Here is an 8671-nt window from a genome sequence, read left to right as displayed (position 1 = left end):
CAGGAGAATTGCCTGAACCCAGGAGGCGGAGGTGGCGGTGAGCCGAGATCGTGCCATTGCACTCCAGCCTGGGTAACAAGAGCGAAACTCTGTCTCAAAAAAAAAAAAAAAAAAAAAAAAGAATCCAGAAACGCCCAACCTGAATCACTGGGAGGTTGCCAGGAGTCCAGTTACCAGGAAATCACCAGTCTCCCCAGCCTTGGGCAGTGCCCCTCCCCATCCCAGGCCAGGACCCTCCAGCCCTGCCACCCCCAGCCTGGCACCTTCCGTCAGGAACAGCTTGTCCTGCACAACCTCCTCTCCCCCTCTGCTGAGAGGTCTTTGCCCCTGGTCCCGGATTTAGGGAAGGCTGTGGTAGGCTGAGCTGAGCTGGGCTGGGCCGGGCCAGCCAATCCCCACATCCTGGGTATGTGTTTTGTGCCTGGGTAACCGGCTAAAACCTGGCATGAGTGCATCTTTCATGCCTGGGCAGCCAGCCAAAACCTGGCATGGGTTCATGTTTTATGCCTGGGCAGCCAGCCAAAACCTGGCATCAGGCCAGCTGGATGCAGAGGAGTCAGCTCAGGGGGACACAGCACGGGCTCCAGATCCTCAGGTCTCAACAGTTCACACCTGGGTGGGAGGGATCTTGAGGTGCAGTCAAAGGTGACTCTGAGTCCCAAAGTGTACAGCCACCCTGCCCTTCCAAGCCCAGCACATGAACTTGAGAGTTCAGGTGGCAGGTGAGCTGGGCCGGGCCAGCCTTTGTCCCAGATCATCTCCTGAGCTCCCCTCCACGTGTGGGCCAGGAGTTCCCCATGCACCGTTCCTCACTGCAGACTTGGGAGATTCGGACAGAAGCTTCTGGCCTCTGCCTTCATGGCCTAGCAGAAGTTCAAGTCCTGCCTGCAGGCAACCCAGGGCCTGGGTCAAGACATGACAGACAGGGGCAGAAACGAAGTATCTAACTGTGCTGGGGGTGACCAGGACAGATTTTAGAGATAAAGACCCTCACTGGAGGGGAAAACCTGGAGGCTGGGCTCAGCATAGGAGAGCAGAGACGGGGGTGGGAGGTGAGGCTGAGAGGAGCCATGACCGATGGGATCAGGGAGGGGAGGGCAGGGCCAGGGGCCCTGAGTGGAGTCCTTGTTCTGCCCTGTCCTTGCTCTGAGTGTGGGCAGTGAGCCCCTCCTAGACTCAGGCTTCCCATGTGGGAAATGGGATGTCAGATGAGGCCTTATTTGGGGACAGATGAAGGATTCGATGAGGGAGCCTGAAAAACGGAGTGAGGGGAAGGGGCTGGCAGCCAGCACCTTAGCTGCTGCGTGTCAGTCTCTGCTCTTTGCAGATGACCATATGCAAAGTATTTTTACTGTGTGCTGGGTTCCATTCACACATACCATGTGCTAGGTACTCTGTGTACATGTTGCGTACCATGTGCCGGGTGCTCCTTGTAAAGAGTGCCCACTGTGTGCTGGACACTCTGCAGAAAATCTTGCCTCTGTGTTCTCAGTCCTCTACATAAAGTGAAATTTGTGCAGAGTAACTTATGTAAAGTGTACCTACTCTGCACCTGCTGCTCTACAAGCACACCTACTGAGTGTCAGATGCTCTACACAGAGCATGTTTACTGTGTGCCTGGTGATCTATGTAAAGTGCACCTACTGTGTGCCAAGGCTCCACACAAAGTGTGCCTACTGTGGGGTGCTGGGTACTCTTCATAAACTGTGACTCCCTGTGTCCAGTATTCTACATAAGGCACCTACTGTGTGCCCGATGCTCTACGTAAAGTGTTCTTTCCATGTGTCGAGTGCTCTACATAAACTTACTCGGTGCAAAGTTCTTGACATAAAGAATGCCTACTGTGCGCAAGGCGCTCTCCACAAAGCACTCCTACTGTGTGGCAGGGGTTCTAGATAAAGGCATGCCCGCTGTGTCCCTTACTCTAGGTCAAGTGCACCTGCTCGTGTCAGATGCTCACCTGCATCACCATGCCCAAAGCCTTCCCACCAGCCTCCCTCAGTTCTCTGGGCCAGAACCCTGGGATTGTTGGAGACCCGAGTGATGGCGTCCAGAGGAGCGAAGGCGTCCGTTGAACAAAGGAGCAAACTGAGTCAGGGAGGGCAGACCTCTAGCCCAAGTTGCAGAGCTCACAGGAAACCAGGTTTGTGAGACCCTCGAGCCCAGACCTTTTTCCTCTGCTGTGCTGTTCGGCACCCATTCATTAGGGCCAATGCCAAATTGACACAGGGACATTTACAATGGAGGAATCTCAGGCAACGTGGTGGCCCAGAGGGGAAATATCTGGAGGCCACTGGATCAGCACCTGGCTCCTCCTTCCACACCCAGGGTGCTCCTCCCAACAGATCTAGGGCTCCCCTCCTGGCCCTCCCTGCATCCTGTCGAGAATTGCCCTGTGGGGTGGACTTGGGAAGGAAGGGTCTTGAAGGATGGGGCTCCTAGCAGAGCTGCCGAGCAGGACGGTGGGGAAGACAGTGCTCCTGACACTAGCTGGGTATTGGAGAGCCCCCAGACCTCCACTACTGCCAGCTCAATCAGCCAGGAGATTGAGGCAGCTGGCCTTACAGCCTCAGTGTGGTGGGTGCATCCCCCAGAGTCCCCACCTCTCTGCAAGGACAGACCTTACCTGGTGGCAGTTCTGTTAGGCTCAGGGAGCAAAGCCAGAATTTGATTAACCAGGCAGGGTCCTAGGGACACGGAAGAAAGTGTCCCCAGTGGCTAGAGGGGCTCAGCTCACTGTAGACCTCCTATGTGCCTGGGATGGGCAGGCAGCCTAGAGCAGGACTGGTGGTCACCACCGTTTGCCAGCAAGAGTCATGGAACCTGCTTTAAGTCTTTTAAGTATGTTAACCGCCTTGTTTTTCATTTTACAAATGAAACCTTAGGCCTGGAAGATATTTAAGTGCCCATTCACAGTCGCACAGCTGGTGGAGCCAGGCTGGTTACCCAGACCACCCAGCCAACCTCACATTGTGCTCCCTCACCACTGGGCTGTGCGCCTTCGTGTCTGTAAATGGGCGTTTCAGCAGCACCCGTCTCACATGGTTGTCGCAGTACTTAAAACAGACAATCCATGCAGAATGCACCAAACAGACCAAAAGCTCAGCAAGGGCAACTCACTGCTCCTGCTGTTGCTGCGGTTGCTGTGAAAGCCAGATATGGAGTCTGACCTGGATCCGGCAGTGGGCAGAGGCATGGCCTTGCACTGTCTGGGAGAAGGGCCCTAAAGGTCCAGCCTGTCCTCACCACCTGCTCTGTTTGGCTGTGGATAATGGCTCAGGGAGCAACCTCATGCTCTCCATGAGGGAGCCTTGGCCTGAATGTAGAAGAGTTTTTGGTGTAGAACAACAGGAAAGCTTAAACTCCTGCCAGGTGTGGAGACAGACTCACAGGTGGATTTTGGGGGAGGACATCAGCTCTTCTGGGGCTGGGAACTGGACAGCACATGGAGCCCAGCCTCCCGTCCAGTGAAAAGGTGAGCTCTGCACAGCCCAGCTACTGCGTCCCTGACAGTCTGTGCTTGAATGCTCCCCAGCATGGAGAGCTCAGCACACGCACACACATACACACACTCACGACCACACACCCTGTTCCTTTACATAATATTAGAAGGTAGATACTCTACGGCAATGGGCCTCGAACTTAACCAGTCATAAAATCGATGAGGAGGGGGGTTGTTTAAAATACATCTTTATGTGCACACGTGTCAAGGGAGGCAAGAGCTGATGCTAAGAGAATGAGGTACAGAACAGCAGGCACACCTGCAACATTTTCACAGAAATGAGCCGGAGAGTGCATAAATGCATGTGCTTCTGTTTGCCATATTTGCACAAACTCCAGCATGAATAACTTTTATTCGTGACATGTACTTGTTTATGTATGTATAACCATTTACATGTTTATGTATTTCACTTGCAACATTTGTTCCCTCTGTGTGTGCAACCGGTAATCCTCCCAGGTTTCCACTCTGTGGGACCCTGCACGGTTCCTGGTCCTTGGACTTTGTGCTGCTGGAGTGTACGGGATGCACCTGAGCCAGAGTTCCCTGCAGCCTAGGAGGCCAGGGAATCCCAGAGCAGTCACTGTCCCTGGTGCTGAAGGAGACGGATCCCCTTCCTTCTCCTGCACCCTCCTCTCACCCCCGCAGCATCCTCCAGACACCTGGACATGCTGTCAGGATCCAAAGGCAGCGTTTTGAAGGCCTTAGGGAGGTAACCACTGACTCTCACACCTCTACACACTTTGGCTGCTTAGAAAAAGTAGGGAAGCCCCTACGGCAAAAATTTCAATGTCCCTTCTGGTGTCCAGCATCTGGCAGGGCCAGCCCTACTTGTATCTTCCATGTATGAAATCTTGACATTTGAACTCACACCTGAGGTTGACCTAGACAGCCCTAGATAGCTCTGAGCTTTGCACCTGTGACCTATTGGCATGGCACTGCTTTCATGTGAGTGACTGGGATTTGGCAGCCTGATAGTGCTGATGCACTGATTTGGGGGTCACTCCACGTGAACCCACACTGAGTTCAGGGCTGTGGCATGCAGACAAAACAACAGCCTTGGGTATGGATTTGTGTGAACCTGTGTGTCTGGCTTCATGTGTTCATTTTCTGGTGTCATCCGTAGTCCCTAATAAGGGAAAGGATGGTTTTTATTGAAGAAGGCACATCCTTTGTATAATAGATAAAGTCCACCCCCTGACCCGGTGTGGTGGCACACACCTGTCATCCCAGCATTTTGAGAAGCTAAGGCTGGTGGGTTGCCTGAGCTCTGTGGTTCAACCTGGCTTTCTTGCAGCTGGCTGTTTGTAAGGGGGCACTCACCACTGAGTCCTGCTCCAAGTTCCCTGTTGAAACACACAAGGTGTCTCCAAGGCTGAGGACAAAAAGGAGGACATGGCCCCTCTGCACCCCCTGAAATCCCCACAGCAGTCAAGCTACTCCAAACCTCTAGCTATCCCTTATTTTTCAGCTCTGCCCTGACCCTGTGGGAAACTGAGGATCTTGGGTCACTCCAATCACCCCAGACCACACCAGGTCAGCCCCGCCTCTTTCGTCAGTACGACTCCGAGGAAAGTGACCACAAGGGTAGCGTGCGGTGGTGCAATCGTGGCTTACTGCTGCCTTGACCTCCTGGGCTCAAACAATCCTCTCACTTTAGAGTGGGACAAACAGAGTCAGGCGATTAACTCCAGGGATTTATGTTTGATCCCATTATCCTGGGGAGAAATTAATCCAAAGGAGGTCTGGGAGCAGAGAACATCCACCAATGGACACACCATCACCTCGGGGTTTTCTGGTTCACTCTCTGGCCCAGTGGAGGTGAACTTTCTGATGCTGAGTCCTGTCCTGATAAGGGAGAAGATATCTACACATTCACCTCTCCCGTCCCTGCCTGGACTCTGGATTCTAGATTAAATCATGATTGATGCTGAGGATTTACAATGTCTGACACACCTAGCCAAGCCTTCTGCACAGAGATACATTGGGAGTGGAGGCTAATGGGGTCAAAGAAGAAGCACCATAAGCCCACACTCCAGCCTATTAGAGTGGATTAAAGGTCTACCCTGCCCAGCTCTTGTCTCACATGCTCCCATGGCCTGGGTGGAGGGTTGGGCCCCAGGACTATGAGGTTGTGTGGAGATGTCCAGCCCCATACCAGCCTTCAGACCCATCTTCTGCTCACTCTGCTCTAGGCTGCCCAGATCTACACAAATACTCTCCACTTGACACAACTTTTCACAAATATTCTCCACTAGTTCTTTTTTTTTTTCATTTTTTGTTTGTTTTTCTTTTTCTTTTATTTTTAAAATTTATTTATTACACTTTAAGTTCTGGGGTACATGTGCAGATGGTGCAGGTGTGTTACATAGGTATACACGTGCCATGGTGGTGGTTTGCTGCATCCATCGCCCCGTCATCTACATTAGGTATTTCTCCTAATGCTGTCCTTTCCCAATCTCCCCATCCCCTGCTATTCCTCCCCTAGCCCTCCACTCCCCAGGGCCTGGTGTGTGATGTTCCCTTCACTGTGTTCATGTGTTCTCATTGTTCAACACTCGCTTATGAGTGAGAACATGCAGTATTTGGTTTTCTGTTCTCGTGTCAGTTTGCTGAGAATGATGGTTTCCAGTTTCATCCATGTCACTGCAAAGGACATGAACTCATTCTTTTTTATGACTGCATAGTATTTCATTGTGTATATGTGCCACATTATCTTTATCCAGTCTATTATTGATGGGCGTTTGGGTTGGTTCCAAGTCTTAAAAGAAAACTGCCTCCATCAAATCTCACACATTTCCTTCCTGGCTCAGTACAGGGAGAACGTTATCTGAATAGGTTATCAACAAATAGAATGGTGAGGGAGAGAACTCAGGCAGAGGGGCACAGAAGGGATTGAGCAGCAAGCTTCCTTTCCAAACATGATTTTCTGTCCATGGTCATGGACACTTCCTGGTCTGCTGACGGAACATGGGATTCATGCTAGGGTGCTGGTCAATTTAACATCCAAAGTCTCCCATCTCCCTTCTAGATGGAGCTGTGGCAATTTCAACCAAGGCTGTTGTGCTTGAGAATCCTCTCCTTGTATTAAAGGCAAGGTTGTTCCCCAGTGCTTTTATTTACTTTCATTTGCATTTTGAAATTAGGAGTTTAATTCAACAAGAAGAGAGGAGAGAATCGCAATTACTGAGTGGTTTCTACTTCCGAAGCCTGTAATTAGAATTTTTGTGTGTCATTATTACAGTGCTGGGACTCTCAGAGCTTTAAAATACTTTTTTGAGATTCCGAAGCTAGTAGTGGTTCTTCTGGCATTCGAAATACAATGTCACTGGGATTAAAATTGCTTTTCTTGGGCCGGACTTGTAGCTCATATCTGTAATCCAGCACGTTGGGAGGTCAAGGTGGGAGGATTGGTTGAGCCTGGGAGTTCCAGAATGGCCTGGGCAACAGAGTGGGACTCCAACCCTACAAAAAATTAAAGAATTAGCTGGGGCCGGGCGTGGTGGTTCACACCTGCAATCCCAGCACTTTAGGAGACTGAGGCTGGCAGATCACCTGAGCTCAGGAGTTTGAGACCATCCTTGGCAACATGATGAAATCCCATCTTTACTAAAATACAAAAAATTAGCAGGGCGTGGTGATGCATGCCTGTAGTCCCAGCTACTTGGGAGGCTGAGGCACGATAATCACTTGAGCCTGGGAGGCAGAGGTTGCAGTGAACCGAGATGGCACCACTGTACTCCAGCCAGGACTGCAGAGTGAGACTCGGTGTCAAAAAAAAAAAAGAGAGAGAGAGAGAATTAAGCATTAGCCGGGTGTGGTGGTACACGCTTGTAGTCCCAGCTATTCGGGAGGATGAGGTGGGGGGTTCACTTGAGCCCAGGAATTTGAGGCCCTGACTGTGCTACTTAACTCCAGTCTGGGTGACAGAGTGAGGCCCTCTCTCAAAAAATAATATCGACAATAAAATAAAATTAGTTTTCTTTCCTGTATGCCACTCTGCCTGATTAACCTTAACAAATAATCTCTTTAAACACCTGTACAATTTACCTAACTATAGTTTTCATCATGTCCTTTGATCTTTATACTTACTGTGTAAATATTTTACCTGCTTATCATTTGAGCATGTAAACAACTGATATAAGCCTTATGTTTCTCATAATTTTTATCAGCTACATAATATTGGACCATATGTATATACTATCATTCACCTTTGATCTATCCAAAATATGTGAGAAAGGAGAAAGAAAAGAGAGAGAGAGAAAGGAGAAAGAAAAGAATAAAGAAATAAAGTGTAATAGACCATCTGAATAGGCCCATAATTATTGAAAACTGATCTGTTTCCATATCATAAAAATATTCCTAGGCTGGGTGCAGTGGCTCATGCCTATAATCTCAGCACTTTGGGAGGCTCAGGCAGGTGGATCACATGAAGTCAGGAGTTAGAGACCAGCCTGGCCAATATGGTGAAACCCTGTCTCTACTAAATATATAAAAATTAGGCCGGGCGCGGTGGCTCAAGCCTGTAATCCCAGCACTTTGGGAGGCCAAGGCGGGTGGATCACAAGGTCAAGAGATCGAGACCATCCTGTTCAACATGGTGAAACCCCGTCTCTACTAAAAATACAAAACATGGGAGAGAGATCCAAGATGGCTGATCACTAGCAGCTCGGGATTGTAGCTCCCACTGAAAGTGCAAAGAATGAGAGGACGCCATACCTTCCCATGAATTCTTGTTGCTCACACACCAGGAGATTCCCAGCGGAGGAGCCCCACGGGTCGCCAGCGCGACTCTTGTGACCGGCGAGGCGGTTTTGCCGGGGACTTTGAGCGTCGGTTCTTGGTGCAGAGTCAGAAAAGCACCATCAATCTTAACGTCGCTGATTTAGTCGGCGCAGTGGGTTGCTCAGATTTTGGCGCTGAGAATCAGTAAGTTGGATGTCCACTCAGAAACCCAATTACAAAGACGGTAAATACAAAGACCACAGATGGATAAATTTATAACAAAGGGAAGAAAACAGCCAAAAAAGGCTGAGAATACCCAAGATCAGAACGCCTCTCCCTCAGCGGGGGATCACAGTTCCTCATCAGCAACGAAACAAGGCTTGATGGAGAACGAGTGTGTTCCAATTACGGAAGCAGGCTTCAAAATGTGGATAATGAGAAACTTCT

Source organism: Saimiri boliviensis, chromosome 14 (genome assembly GCF_048565385.1).
Source record: "Saimiri boliviensis isolate mSaiBol1 chromosome 14, mSaiBol1.pri, whole genome shotgun sequence".
In the NCBI taxonomy this organism is placed as follows: Eukaryota; Metazoa; Chordata; class Mammalia; order Primates; family Cebidae; genus Saimiri; species Saimiri boliviensis.
This window is presented reverse-complemented; position numbering follows the sequence as displayed.